Here is a 16,546-nt window from a genome sequence, read left to right as displayed (position 1 = left end):
GGGTCTTGAGAGGTGTAAATAAGAGAAATCTTACAGCCCACTAAAAGCACAGGTACAGAAAAGTTGAAAATAGAATCAGTATTTGCTGTGCTGAGAGAGGCAGGAGGATGGGGGAGGTGCAAATGAATCTTCAATTACATTGTGCTGGCTTGTGAAACATATTTGGTGGTCTCAGATTCAAAGTGCACAATCTGCAGATGTGTATATATATTCAAAGGTGTTACGGTATTTTATTGTAGCAATGTAAGCTTTTCCCTTGTATTTATAGCTGCAATTATATCTCAATGAGGTCGGTCTACAGCGTTAGCTTCACGCTAATTTTCTACCTCACTGAATTCTTGGAATAGGTTCTGGACTGTTTATGAACCAGACATATTGACCTCATTTACAGCTTGCAGTTTAAATCCATAATTTTTCCACCCACAATCCTCTTTGACATTCCGGTGGTGCAACCGACTCACTGAGACTGAACTAAAAGTCTCACACTTCATTGAACACCATTATGCGGCTTTATGCTTATAAGCCTGTTTCCCTCGGCTGCCTTTCAGCTGTGCTGGGGATCCGTTTGGCCACAGGCCGACGGTGATTAACTGGAAGAATCCAATAAATCAGCCTGTCAGCCAGCAGGCTCTCCTCACTCTGTCTACAAATCGACATTTGGATTTGTGCTTTTTTCCTTAGGGGCCATCATGCACCTCTTCTCACACAAGGTGAACTTGAATGCTATTGTGAGCATTGCTGGGTCCTGCTAGCATCCCCTGTGCTGGCTGAGCGTCTTTGATTTCTGTTGCTGATTGGAGGGGAGGCACTATTATAGATGTTGCTACTACTCCGTTTAACTCTTTCCTTTTCTGCTAGCTGCAGCAGTTTCTTTTTCGTTTTTTTGCAATTGTGAAGTTTGATCAATGTTCATTTCTGCATACTGCCAATATTCTGATAAACCTTCATATACTCATATGTTGTGCTGTGAGTATTAGATTTTTTAAATTATAACGAATCATCATATTGATCAATACATGTCAATTAATACTTTGATCCTGCAACAAAGACATACCGACATTCTACCAGCAAATTAATAAATCAATTAGTAAACAAACAAATAAAATAACATCACATCTTTTAAAAACAACCTTCTAATTCTAACATTGAAAAAAGGTGGTTATAATCAGATCACTTCCATAGGGTTCTAATCATGATAATTTTCAATTCAGGTGTCTATACTGATGTACATTAATCTATGTATTTTCTAACAATGCAGGTAATTTAAAAAATGAAATTGTGAAGGTAAGACTTGTTGCATAACTGATTACATTCTGGAAAAATTAAAATCTCTCAATATGTACTGCTATTCAGGAGGTTAAATAAAAACCTTTGTCCTGACACTTAATATTTTCAATGGAGTTTATCTTCCTGCAGGCAAGTTTAACAAGGGACAATGAATGATTCATGAGGTACTTGTCCACTATGACACTTTCGCTGTTTTTATTTTTCTAAAGGCAGCATTAGCAATTTGGTGCCCTTTTAAAAACATGTTTAATTAGTTAAAAGGTGGCAATGTACAAGCCTTTGGTAACATTTATTGACTATATTTTGATGTTGTTATCCTGAGTGCCCTGAGTCCTTTTTTTTCTACCACGCTGTAATAAAAAGGCAGACAGGTGCTGCAGTTTGAAGTGTGTCTATATACATCTGACCCTGTCTATTAAAAGTAAACTGTGTTTTGCTTATTACAAGTGGATGGTTTGATTCATTGCAAAATGAAATATATTTCCCTCAAGTGCTATAACAAGAAGTTTAATAATGCATTATAAGTAGCATGGCTGAGTAGAAAATTAATATGTTGTTGTTGAAAACCTAAAATCTCACATGAAAGCTTTTAAATTTATCCAGAACTATCAACCACAAAAAACACAAAACAGAATGCAAATATCAATACTAAAAAAAACATTCTTAATTATTTGAAAATAACTTAAACTACGGTATTAATATACACCTGACTCATGTCAGATGTACAGTCTATACTGAATTGGATATGACCGATTAATCTTCTTTGGGTTCCTTAGATTTTCATGTCTTTATGTGCAACATAGTTTGGTCCCTAAGTAAAAAACACATATGGCTTTATTATACGATGTAATCACTCATGCAAACAATGACATTTGATAAGAAGATTACTTGGAAACAATATAAATTAAGAATAATTGAAGAATACCTGCCCAGAAAATGTTTCCAAAGAGACAGTTTATGCTCTGAAGGAGTCCTGTGTACTGTAGATGAATATCCAGGGACATGTACATGAATGTTTCCCAAATGATTCTTAAGAGAAAGATGTTTCACAAACGAACAAAAGCATTAAGAATATTGTAGTCATTAATGCAGGTTTTTTTTTAACAAAGAAGAGATCTCTAATCAAGTCCAAGTTTAAACCTTTACTGGAGAAAGTACGTGTTATTGATTATTATTTTTCTGCATATCCAGAAAAACCAGACAATTCATTCCAGACTCAAAATCCAGTCAGGTCAGAAACGGTTAATCTACGAGTGAGAGCAACAAGCTTGGGAAAAAGACAGGAACAAACCAACATGCCATCCTTATAGTGTGGTGGCTATAAACCAAACCCAGATGAACTAGATAGGATGAATGGCCTCCTCTTGTATAATCTTTCTTATGTTTTTCGGTACTTACAGTATGGAAGGGCAGATGGAAAGAGAGCAGGAATAACAAACACAAATCTTTCACTACTTCCAACTGCCAAAATAACAATAATCGACCACATTCTACACATTTTATGTAGCCCTGTGATTTTTATGTGGGTGTTCATAAGCAGTCCCAGCTGTGGTTGTAACCAGGGAACTCACTAAGGTCAAGCTACATCACTCGCTGCTTGTTTTAAAATTGTTACAGCCTCATTATTCCAATAATGTGCCTGCTTTTAGTCCTCCAGTCTGAACTTCATGCTTAATAAGACAGATTCTTATTACAGTTCTAAAAATATGACCAGTGAATGTAAGAATGTATCATGAATTAAAATTCAAATTATTTCTTTTGTTTTATTCATGTTTCGCTCAGTGAAAAAGAAATGAAAACAAAAATTTGTTTTCTTCAGAGAAAATTTGGCTGGTATTCAGTACAACAGCCAAGTGATTCATTATAAAATAACTGGGACTGCACAAGAGCTGCATAATTCATCTCGAAGCCTGTGGCATTTTTAATTGTGATCTTCCTCCAAATTATCTTCCACTGTCTGGCTCTATAAAGTTCTCAATATCTGTATAAATGGGTTTTCTTTTATTAAAGAAATGGAATAACTTCTTCTATCGTGCAACACAGAATGAAAATTTTAGAAATGAAATCACTGCTTTTTATATGGTCTGTGTGTCTTAAATACAATAGTTTCATGACGACCAGGCCTAATTGCATTCTACTAAGAGGTAATATAAGCTGGACTTATTTCCATGCCATTCTCAATGGCTACTGATTAAGATAGATGTTGCAGCATTTGTTGGTCTGATCTAGTTTTTATTGATTATCTATCAAGATTTTTGATTGCGTCCTGGAAGTCATTTTTTTAAATAGACTTTGATTAGGTCTCCAATTATTTATTGCACATTCCTGATGTCTACAAGGCTGTAATTTTGTTAGCCATTTAGAACTTTTCAAACAATATACCATTTGATGCATAGCAAGTGAAAGCTCAAGGAACATTATAGGCACTCTGATTCACTTCAAGTGGGTGTATGCTAAGCTGAAGCTAAATGTTTACTGATGTCATTCCTGATGTCAGTACCACACTGATATACAACAACTGACATAAAAATTGTATATCAAGAGATTTGTTACCAAGGTTTCTTACATTTCTCAGTATTTGTATTTAGTGTTTTTTATATGAAGTGAGTGGAATGTACAATCAGAAGAATTTTCAGGACAGAATCAAAAATGTTAATGCTTGTTTACAAGTTCAATACAAATTATACAGTGTACTGCTTTATGGCCTGAAGCAGCACATTTTACTGTGCAAACTAAAATGCAGTACGATTTCCCAGCAGACAATTGAATCAACAATCAATATTTGAATAGTACATTAAAGAGTGGCTTAAATCTGCCATGAACCTAGGCCTGCTGCATGTAATAACCTAACTAATTTCTCCTTGATATTGTAAGAGAATTTGCTAGCAGACGCAGACACTGCCAAGCTTTTACACTTAGCTGGAGGGGGTGTGCACCATTTATCAAGCTGACTGGGTTGTCATATCAGTGCAAGGACCCTGGAGAGCCCTGACCACGAGATTGAAGGTTGGTACCAATTTACTGCAACACAAATGCACTGAACAGGAAAGAGATGGGCTCCTAATCCCTTCAATTTTCTTACATTACCCTGAAGGCCAAGGAATTAAATGAAACACTAGCTAGCGACAACTTTAGAGGGCCCTGATAGTCTGACAGCAAAATGCATTAAAGTATCAGAACATGTTTAATGTCTGCCAGCAGCGCCTATTTTTTATTCTTCTAGTAACAAGCTGGATTTAGGTATCACATGCAATATGGATGCATATTTTAGTGATTCGTACATGACAGTTGTAAAGTTTAAAGCTTTTGACTTGGACAGAATAATATACACTAACTCTTCTTTTCCTCACTCCATCAAAAACTATTATCGAGTATCAAAATGATGCGCCTCTTCAAAGCTGGTTTGTTACTGTCCTATGTGCAGTGTAAATTCATTTAAGAGGAACAGAATGGGTTGATGATTTGACAAAAAATCTGTTATATTTAAAAATGATTAATCATACTGAAAAATAACTCTTTAATGGTGAAACTCCGTAGTGACTCCTTCCATTTTCCTAATGAATGTTGATATGTTCTCTCTTATTTTCTAGAAGTAATAAATAATGCTGAAAAAAAACAATAATAGCAAAGTTAAATAGGATTTTGAGGATTTCACATGCATCCAAGAAAATCTTTAATTTTTTTAAAATCTTATTATACAGATAATTTAATAACTACACCAGTTTTGCTCCTGATCGATTTCTTAAGAGATGCGAGGACTGAGAAAGCAATCTCTCTTTCCTCTGGGAGCAAGTTGCTGCTGATGAGCTGAAAATCTGACAAAGGATAAAAATCACATTAAATATATTATTTTTCATCTGGAGCCACTTTGTTGTAAGCTTAGCTGTCCTGTATGAGAATTATAATGCTCAATGTAGGGGGAATGAGGACAGGGACAAAAGAGGGATTTTCATATCAGAAACAGAAAAAAGCCAAATAGTCATTCTTATTTAATATATTCCTATTACAAATGATTAATTCATGTGCGAATCCTATACAAGAAACAGACATTTCACTTCTTTGTCTTAATTTCTCATTACTACAGCAAAGGGTTTGAATATTTATACATTCGTGACTTTTCTATTTTTCTTTCATATGAATTATATTTCACTTCTTTCCTTTTGTTTTTGCTTTGAATGGTTAGTGTGTGGAGTATGTTGTGTATATAACAAACATTAATTGCTACCTCAAGGTGTCATGACAGCTAGCTTAAAAAGCACACCAAAAATGCTTTGCTTTACAAAAAAGCTTTGCAAGGTACTGTAAATTTGGCAATTAAAAAACACAGTATCAAAAATCACAAATTGCAAGAATCATATGAACAATAGACAATTGACTGACAGTGCATTCTTTGCCTTATTAAATACTTGCCTTGATAACTGTGTGTATACTCTATATTGACGATTAGTATGATTTTTAAGAATTATGTTTTATCTAATTAATTGATCTATATTATGAGTGGCCCAGAAGCCTTCTTTTGTTTTAAAAAAGTCATTCTCTTGGGAAAGTGCTTGAAAAGCATATGAGTTGTTCCTTGTGTTATTTCAGATTATTCTTTACATTAGTAAGGTTTCTGCTTGGGGCAGCATTTTGATTTAAAAAAGTTACATGCATATATTTGTAAAATGCCTTTCCTTCATCCGTGTTGTGGTCTTTGAGATATTTTTGCTATAAATACATGGGAAATCTTTTGCGTGTTAAAACCAAGTATAATTGAACAATTGCAGGTACATCTGTAACATCTGAGGTGCATTTAACATACTGAAATGCACATGAATACACAGAAATAATATCTGTGCTGACAAAAATACCTGAGCATCTTATGGAAGTGAACTTAAGTCTGGGTACTGAGACAGATGGATGACCACAGTCACTACAAAAATGCATAGCAAACCTTCACAGAGTTTTGTATTTAATTAGGGGGATGGCTCCAAACAGACAAAGTAAAATGTAATACACTTTGTGTCTACATCCCCTATGAAATGCCTTTAGAGCTGTTGAACAAATAGAAACATTTTCTTCTCTTAAAAGGTACACACTAGTAACATGAATTTAAACCTAATTATGCTCTATTAGAGGAGATACATTGTGAAGCTCCGACTAAATGGACACCTGGGAGCCATAAGTAAGGGTTTTTACATAAACTTCTTCTCTGCTAATTGGATTCTGCAGCATGTGCAGAGATTTTGCAATGTCAGATTTTGTTTTTCACTACATGACCTTTAGTTAGACTAAGTGCTTTTTATTTTATTAAAAGTTTAACTATCAGCAACGTGGTTGTTGACAAATCACTTCGGAAATGATGTCCCCTCCTAGACTGCTCTGTAACATAAACGCTTATTAAAGGGAGGCTTTCCTGACTTTCAGCATTATATAAAAAGATTCTCATTATTCAACACGGCTCCCTGATGTTCCCTTTGTTTTGGCAAACAAACCTCAATGTTACACTAAACTGATGCTATATTTTCAATAATAAAAGTTGACAAAAGTAACATGTTATCATTATCTGTGGTACTATAACAAAGTGGGAGTGGGAGGCACCGGTGTGAGGTTAGAGAAAACCAAAAAGAAAAAGGGAAAAAAAACAGGAAAAAAAGGGAAAGAGCCATCGAGACCGGACTTTCCCTATCTAACGGGGTCCAGTCTGAAAAAGGAAAGGAGAGTGCGGCCAAACCAAAAAGAACAACCTGTCCTGGTGGGAGATGCATGGTGTAACAGGAGAAAAAAATAAAATAAAACAACGGCCTTACACTCTTGTCACAATCCCCACTGGGGCCGTTGGTAGAAAGTTCACCCCTTACGGGGGGTCTGCTCGTCTCTCCTGGGTGGGTTGGGTGCTCAGTGTGTCTTAAAGGCCCCCCTACAGCTGCAGTTCGTCCTTACTCAGCCATGACAGCTGTGGTTGCCAAAGCAACATGTCGCCCTTAATCCAGGACTCCACACTGTAAACGCCCCACATTTTGCCACAGTACATTTAGCTAAAATCGGTCATCTGATGTGGTCGCTAATCCAAATATTTGTGGGTATCAGCAGTGACTTAATGATTTGCTATGATAGTTGTCAAATTGTTTTAGCATTTTAGTAAATGCTGTACCTATAAGCATTAAGAGCTGATAGTGTAGCGCCATGCAAGGCCCTTTAGCCATGCGCACGCAAGGCAGGCTGGGAACAGCGCCTGAGAGGCGGGACCTCAGTGGGGGGGGGGGGGACTTGGGACTGTATATAGAGGGATGGGGGCTGGAAGACGCTCTTTTTCCTTCCGTGTCTGTGTAGGTGCTGTGCTGTGTTGTATTCCCTGGCCCTGTGTGTGTGTACTTTTCCCCAGCGTCTGTTAATAAATGTGTCTGCCAACCTTCTCCTGACACCAGCCTGCTCCATTCTGTGCAGGACCCCTGCGGTCGTTACAATATATTGTCTTATATATACAGAAAAAAATCCTTAAAATATAAATTACTCTGCCAATAACAATATGTGGTAGGACGAATGTAAAAAAAAAAACACTGAAGTCACCTGCATGTGGTTATTATTGCTGGTCACATGCATATATGCATAGAAGATTGCTTCTACATGCATACAGAAGTGTAAATACAGGTCTTTTCTTATAATAAACAGTGTACAGGTTAGTAAACAGTGTGTTACCATTACTAATTGAGGTATGATCCCAGTAAACATCAAGCAATATGGCTTCAAACAATGTGGCCTCAAATAATATAATCAATGTATAAGATATATGATACTAAATCAAAATCCCTAGAACACAATAAAAATGGGTGGCTTGGTGATAGCATTGCTGCCTTATAATGCTGTGGCTCTGGGTTCATTTCCAGGTATGTTCTTACCATGTCTGCTTGGGTTTTCTCCAGGTCTAGATGCTCTGTTTTTTTCTCCCACAGTCCAAAAACATACTGGAAAGTGAATTGTCTTCTGGGAAACTTGGCCCTGGTGTAAATGTGTGTGTATGTGTGTGTGCCATGGATAGATTCCAACTCCCCTGTATTGGATAAATCAGATAGAAAATAGATGTATGAATAATAAATACATTTATGCCATGTGTGTGCCCTGCAATGGACTAGCGTCCCATCCAGGGTGTATCTTCCCTTGCACCCATTGCTTGCTGGGATAGGCTCCAGGTCCCCCTTTAACCTTGAATTGGAAAAAAACGGTTAGAAAATGGATGGATGGCAAAATAACATAATGGCACTCAGGTAAGTACAGAACAAATGTGGTCGGGGTAAAACAAATAAATAATGTGCCTGTAATAATAAGGGATAAAATCTTTATTTTTCAGGCATGGGAAAATATGACTTGTATTTCACCTTTAATATGATCTAGTTTGAACAAAAGTAGTTAGTATTTCACAAAAAAAGCCTTTGAATGTAAAGCTGTTGTGAATATGAGGTGAGCAATAAAGATCAAGAACTGCCATTTGTCTGTGTAGAAGATGAGAGAGCTGTAACCAGTCTTTTTGAGCCTGAAGTATTGCATCAGCTGAAATGAACGCATTCATGAGAGAATTACAGTATGTTGTGCAAAGAAAAATGTACAGGTTGGTGGACAGGTTTAACAGTTACTGAACAGAAGAAATGGATAGAGATTATTCATGATTTTACAGTAGTGCCACCAAGAAGAAACATATTGCTGAACTTGTCAATGAAGCTGGTTTAACAGCATTTAGTATCCATCCTGTTATCCGTTAACAGAAACTTCCAGAACGTGTGTGCTTGTTGGATTCCAAAGCAAATGAGAGACATCTATGAACAAAATCAGGCAGTCCTGTGCTACCACCTTTTGTGTTGAATTTGCCAAGCTCCTTTCCCAAATGTAAGTAGCACTGAAACATGAGTGCACCACTTTGATCCAGAAAGCAAAACACATGGCAAGCAGTGGAGATATTCATTGTCACCACTGTCCAACAAACTGAAGACAACTATTCTGTAGTTAGGTCAAATTTAATATTGTATTGGAACTCTATAATTCATGCCCTTTACCACTACATGAATTCTAGAGTCTCGGCTATCTGTGGAACATGCTGTGATGTGCCACAAAACTACCTGAAGCCAATTATTTGAACAAACTGGTTTAGAAGACTGACACAATATTCTATTGTAACATGAAAAGGTAAGACCACAGAACTTGAGTGATCACTGACATTTTGTATCGACAAAATGGACATTTATCTTTATTTCCTTGTCCGTACTCTTTAGATCTTGCCAATTCTATTTCCCATCAGCTGAAAGATGGGCACTAGGGTTGAAGATTTGCACGTTATCCGAAATCCAATAGTTTCTGCAACTGTGGTTTAAATGGCAACGATAAAGCTTCTTTGATGTTGGTATCAAGTAACAGGAAGCAGAATGATGCCTCCAATGGACTTGATCTTTGTGTCATTGGATTAAGGTCATGTTCTGTCATGATATATTCTGTTCCTTTTTCATCTGGGGTATGAATATATCTGGATATAGAAGTTGGTGTTCAATTGTTTCTCTGCAATAAAAGATATTATGCACAGGCATCTTTCATCCCCTCACTGTGCTTTAGTGGGGCATGTCGTAGTTACAGTGGCCGACGGCCATGCCTCTGCTCTGCCTGATCGCCGTGGAGACAGCTGAGGTAGAGCACTTGGTTGTAGGTAGCGCTCTCACTGAGGGTACTTAATCCCTGTGCTGTTTTCTCTCGGTGATGATGGTCTCTATACACCTAAGCCAGGCTCTGCCTGGGAGCTCTGCCTGCAGCTGTGCTGCCTAGGGGATTCCAATGGCTGAGAGAGGAGGGCGAGACGGTGCATGGGAAATTGCTTAAATTCTCTTCCAGGAGCTTCCCTGGAGGACCACCTTCCAGGAGATAGCATTGGAGCCATCTCCCTGAGGGTGTAAGCCTTGAATCAGCCAACTCCTGGCACCTTTCAGTTGGACTGCCCCGAGCTGGAGTTTCCTGCTCAGCCTGAGAGGTCAGACCGCTCAGCGTTGTCATGCCTACTGGACTAAGCACAGCTCTGGACTTTGGTGGCTCATCCCTGTCCTACACCAGCTTTTCCTGCACTTCCCCTTCTTGAACTACAGTGCCAGTCTGCCTGTCTGCACCCTGGGGGTCTCCAGCGGGTGAAAGGTCTCTTCTCTTAGCCAAAGCAACCACTTCAGAGGACAGAAGTGTCCAATGAAAATAATTAACAAACTGGTACTATTTTTACTTATATGTTGCAAAACAGGGGAATTATACGGAAAACTGATTCAGTCTAACAGATGTTTAGACTCACATTTGGAAATAACTACTAATGGACTCAGTGGTGAGAAGTGTCTCATGCATAATTCTCTTTTTCCTTAAGATTTAAAGGCTGAAACCATATGGGCATCTCTTACATAATTGGGTAAGTCATTCCACAGTCTAGAAACCCTTAAACAAAAATAAAACCTTTTTTTTTTAGATTCTCTGAACTGGCGCACTATGGCTGCTGTCCTATCATCCAGGTAGATGCTGCACATTGGTGGTGGTGGAGGGGAATCCCCATTACCTGTAAAGCACTTTACGTGGAGTGTCCAGAAAAGCCCTATATAAGTGTAATATTAATATTATGGTCATAGTAAAAAAATAGGTTGTTTGCCAGAACTTCAGCTTTATATAACTTATGCAGCATGGAATCTCAATTTTATCTCAGAAGAATGTCAATGGACTGATGAGAATATTTCCTGACGAGAGGTCATATGAATTCATAGATAAATACAGTTGTGCATAACAGGAAAGTTTACATTGAATCTCTGGACAATATCATATACTGTATAACAAGAAGAGTGTAGATCCAAGCAGGAACCCCTGCTGAACTCCATACATTACTTGGAATAAATATGAATGATTATTGTTTTATCTGAGTGTACTAAATTTATAGTATAAAAGTATTCCTCAGGAAAAGTTTAAGCCAGGATATCAGTAAAAAAGCTGCACTTTAGTTTACAAGGTTAAGAATAGGTGCATGACCTATGTTAGAAGACAAAAGCAAGTTGATTACTACTTCAAAAATACTTTTTAATAATACTGCATTTTATTTTTTATTTTTATTTCAAAAAAATAAAATACACACTAATAAAACACATACAAACAAAGGGTGCTCATATACTAAAGAAAGAAAAGAGAGGTTAATCAAATATATTGTAAGACAGAAGAATTTGAACTTTTTCAAATTTTTGAAACTAATAAAATCTAACCTAGTCATGTTTTTTTCTATAATAACAATTTTGAATGCTAATTTTTGTAGTTAAAACTTTAGCATGGAACAAAGAGTGCAGATGTGTATGTGTTTCAGAGAGCAGTTATAATAGGAGAAAAATTATTATTGAGCAGCATTTAATGAATAGGCAAGAAAATAAAGGGTATTCTTTCACATTTTACCATCTCTTAGGTGAACAATTGCATCTATTTTTGAAAAGCTTTTTCAACCCTTTTGTGTTAAGTATTCATATTCCTTTCTGTGCTACACAATACCAAGTCTGAGAAAATCTAACCTCACCTTTTATCTTCTTAAAGGAAAAAACACAGAAAATAAGCTCTATTTGTAAAAAAAAATAGATACATTTCAGTGACATAATTTTGCATAATCTAGACCATAAGACAGTATCTTAAACTTTGATTCTGCTATGAGAATTAAATGAAATATCCAAATGATGTCACCTTCAATTGCTTTCTTAGAAAGAATTATAGGAATTAATTTGAAATCTGGAAGATTTATCATTTATAATGATTTAGGAAAACCACATATAGCAAGGAAGCACAGTAAATTTAAAAAAAACATACAGCAAGGAAACAAGACAAATTAAATTAACTGTGAGCATAAGGAATGTTTGATAAAAATAGAAAGCGAAAGTGGATATTTTTCATAAATGACAGATCAAAGAAGAAAAAACTTACTTTGCATTCAGCTTTGAAATAATGATCAAATTTAAAGTTAAATGTAATGTGGCCTTTATCCTTTTAAAGAAAAAAATAATATGTGAAACGATCAGACAAAGGCACAATAACCTAGACAAAAGTGATGGTAATAGCTCACTGACGCATGCAGCACAAAGGGAGAACAGATAAAATAATACTACCCATCTTCAAGGCTGTCAGTTCAACCATCACTACTCCCATTCATCTCCCTCGCTTGCTAGCTCTATTCTATAATGTGATAGATAAACCCTAATCCAGCTGACAGTGTTCAAATCAGAACTGATCTGATTGTTCACATTTTATGCCACATGACACTGGCAGCCTAAAGACCTCAGAGAAGGAATGAGAGAAAGAAAACACCTCACAATTTCTTAAAGGCAGTTTTGTTTAAAGGAAGGTGGCATAGAATTTTTTGCACAATACTGTTGGAGCCAGTGATGTGGGCTGAGGAGAATGTGTCAAGTTAAGAAATGTGTCAATGGTGTGTTGAATGTCGGGAGTAATGAAAATTTAATGGAACAAAAACAAAAAGAAAAGGTTTTACTGTTATGTGCAGTCTGCAAAAGTTGGTACATAGCTTTAGAAAATGTATGTGTAAACCTTTTTTTTTAGCCTAAACTACCTATATTAGAGACTAAGAGTTTAAGATCGTCAATAAAACAGGATTAATTTTCAGAAAGATGGCAAATTGTTATGCTCTTGCCCTGTTCTGCTGGGGAAGTTGCTCTAAGAGGAGAATGCTATTATGTGGGTTTAGAACATATTCTGATTGTGTAAATCCACATTTTGGGTTGTCTGGTGGATAGGATCTGGGTCAAAAAGACAGACATTGATTTCTGTATGTGTCGTTTATTATTTACCTGTATAATAAAAAGTGGAACTAGTTGATTTTTCATACTGCTTTCTAAAGACAGATAAAACCTTTTATGATCCAGAGAACAGGACCTTAGTGGACAGGAGAATGTTTGCACCATTACAGCAATTATAGCTCATATTGCAAAAAAAAGTTAAATCAATATAGGATTCATTTTGCCGAAGTTTCAAGCTTAAGGGATAAACATGAACATTCAATAAAATACAAGATGACACTTGAAATTGTGTAACTTTCCTCTTCACTACTCATCTTTTCTTTCAGCATTATGTTACTTTTTTTTATTTTGACTTTGCTGAGAATACAGAGGTTGAGAATATCCAATGACAGATGCCATAGTAAAATCAAGTACATGAATTTTATAAAACATTTTACAAATACAAGATACACAGTATATTTTATGCTTTTAAATTAAATTATTATTTGGAAAAGAATAATCTCTTAAGGAGCTGGCATTCCTTTTCCTTAAAAAACAGATTTTGGAAGTCATGGAAACCATAGATACATCTCTCTTCTTTCCCTTTTTTAAAAGTCAAAGTGCCTCAGAGACTTGCATTATTGACTGATGTGTGATCCCAGTGAGAATTGCAGCTAGGTAATTATATTATGTACTAACTGATGTCTGCAGATTACTTTGTAGGACACACTCAACTGTGGTAATAAGGTATCACTGCTATCCTTGAAATTCTTCGGCATGAGAGTCAGGCCAGATCATGTTGAAATAACACAGATCCAGAATTCACCTCCAAGTGAAAAACAAATGCTTAAATATTCTGAAAAGTAAGTTCAAATGAAAACCTAGAAAAATGGCTTTGAAGATGTGTACTCATGCCTTAATAACAGCAATTGTAAATTAACTCTAGTGTAACCAATTATTCTAAGTAAGATATTACTAGTTGTAAAATACAAGCATAACTCTGCTGGATTTTTTCCTTCACAACTACCCACAGTTGTCCTAGTTTAAGTACTGCACAATGCAAATTCTCTATGCTTACAGTATGTTCCCCAATTCATGGGTGCCCCCCTGGTTCAAATGAAACCTGTCCTACTTGTATTGGTCCCATTGCATCCAAAAAGACAGCTAATGTCCCTTAAACCTGCAATTTAGGAATTGTGACAATAAATTTCACAAGCTTTTTGTTGTCTATGAGGAATCAATCAACAGACCAACAAGTTATTTGTGCTCACAATACTTTATTATTGGGTGCCCCTTGCGAGGAGGTTGAGAATGGACCCCATTGATAGCTCCTAGTCTGTGTCTCTGTCCACTAATTCAGCGAAGTCTGATACCTGGACAACAGGGAGGGAACACAACTTACAAGACTTCATATCACTTGTACAATACTATTTAATACCTCTAATATTTGACTCCCCCATTATCACTATCTCCCTTTTAGCAGATGGAGTGGGCTCCTGCACAGGAGGCCTGCCAATTCTCCTATTTTCTTCCAGGCTCAGGTACAGTGTGCAAGCTCTTCCTTGTGACCGTGGCTGCAGCCTATGTAATACAGGTCATGGAAAATATGAAAGGAGGAGAATTACGTTTCCTTTCATTTACAAATAAGTCATAATAGCTGCAAATGAAAGATAAAAATGTACCTAAGCCAGGTTTTACGTGTAAGTGGTAGTTAAAATGTTGGGTTTATATAAATTCCTGCCACATTAAAAATGTCATACTTCTAGCTGCCTACCTGCTTTATGTAATAATGTTCCTTGTAAGGAGACAAATGAAATACAAAAAAAAATAAAATAAATAATGCTGGGTTAAAAAATTATGCTTCTGTCCCGTAAGGGTGACCAGAAAAAAAAAACAATTTATATTTTATTTACAATTGAGAACATTGCAAATGAAGACTACACAAGACTACACAATGACCTCTTTCAATCATTTATTTCTGTCTGTGCTACAACAAAGTACATAAAAGTACAGAAGGCTTTTTATAATGTTCTTCAGAAAAGATGAATGTTCAAAAACGTCAGGCGGTTGGTAATGTAGACTGAGAAAAAAATGTAGTAAATTATGTGCAGAATATTAATAAGTGCAGAATATTACATAAAGGCAGCAAAAACATGAACCTGCCTAATCAACATTTGCAATTCTTGGGAAACAAAACAAAAAAAAGGAACTGAGGTACAGTATTTGCTGAGTTGTAAGGGATCTAAGGAATAGTGATCAAAGTAATCGTCTGTTTCACCTTGGTTAATTACGTTCTGGGTAAATGATTGAGTCATCATTAGTTGAGGAACACAGGATAGGGAGAAAAGAGGAAGACAAGAGAGGGGATGGACAGACCCAAGGATAGAGAAGAGACAGGTAGGAGGTCCTTGTTTCAATCAGTCTTTAAGACCTGATTTGAGATACATATTGAACCATGAACCTTGTTAAAAGAGCTTGCTATTCTGTTGTTTTAGAAAACTGATTTCTTTTATAAAGAATCCCTAGGTTTTTTGCATTTGCATTTTTAGAATATGGAGACAGGGTTCCCTTCATTTAGTAACATCCACATTTATATATACAGTCTATCGAAAGATTTAACTCTGGGTTACATTCTGTTTGGTTAAGAAGGCAAGTTTATCTCTGTTTTTGGTCTGTGTAGATATGATATTGAATTTGAAAGCTTGGTAGAACATTTCTGTTTGGTCAGAACATAGTCCTCCGAGACGCCTTGTTTGTAAAGAGAGTAACATGTATGTTGGATTTTGTGTTTTACATTCTTGTTTATTTTGTAATTATTCATAAATACAGTATTTTTTTAACCCAGTGTGCCTGATTTATTACTCTTTTTACCAAATCTGTGATAAAGGAACAAATATCTCAAGTGTCTCTAATAATGCCAAGTATATAAAATATACCTACTTCCCCCCCCCCCCCCCATAAAGAATGAGCCTGGGAGCTGCTGCAAGAGTGAAGATGAGGTGGGGGGAGGGGTGTGAGAAAAAAGTGCTAAGGGGATCAGTGGACAATGAGTAGGGGAGCAGATGTGGGAGATTCGAATTTGCCGTCCTACCAAATTGCTGTGTAACAACACTATTAAATAGATTTTTGGATGTAATAAGAAATCACAGCAAATGATGTTGCACATGTGAATTGACAGCAATCTCAAATTGTCACTGAGAAGTCTGGAGCTTGTTGATATGGCCACGCTAGTTTGATCCGATAGAATACCATTTGCAGTAACCCTAAATGTTATGTAACTGTAACTGTTATATTGCAGTGCATTCCCAAAGCGTATACAACAGTCACAAGTCATACCCTGAGTTCATCTCCGACAGAAAAGGTCAGGAACAGTTCCCAGTTACATGGAGTAGATTTCAATGAGCAAGTTAAAATGGTTTGACTGACGTGCTAAATTTTAAGAATAAAAATATTTCCACAAACTGTTCACCTATGTAATAATCTTCTTGCTGAACATTTTTCTCCCAATCACAACC

Source organism: Atractosteus spatula, chromosome 3 (assembly GCF_055471065.1).
Source record: "Atractosteus spatula isolate fAtrSpa1 chromosome 3, fAtrSpa1.hap1, whole genome shotgun sequence".
Classification (NCBI taxonomy): Eukaryota; Metazoa; Chordata; class Actinopteri; order Semionotiformes; family Lepisosteidae; genus Atractosteus; species Atractosteus spatula.
This window is presented reverse-complemented; position numbering follows the sequence as displayed.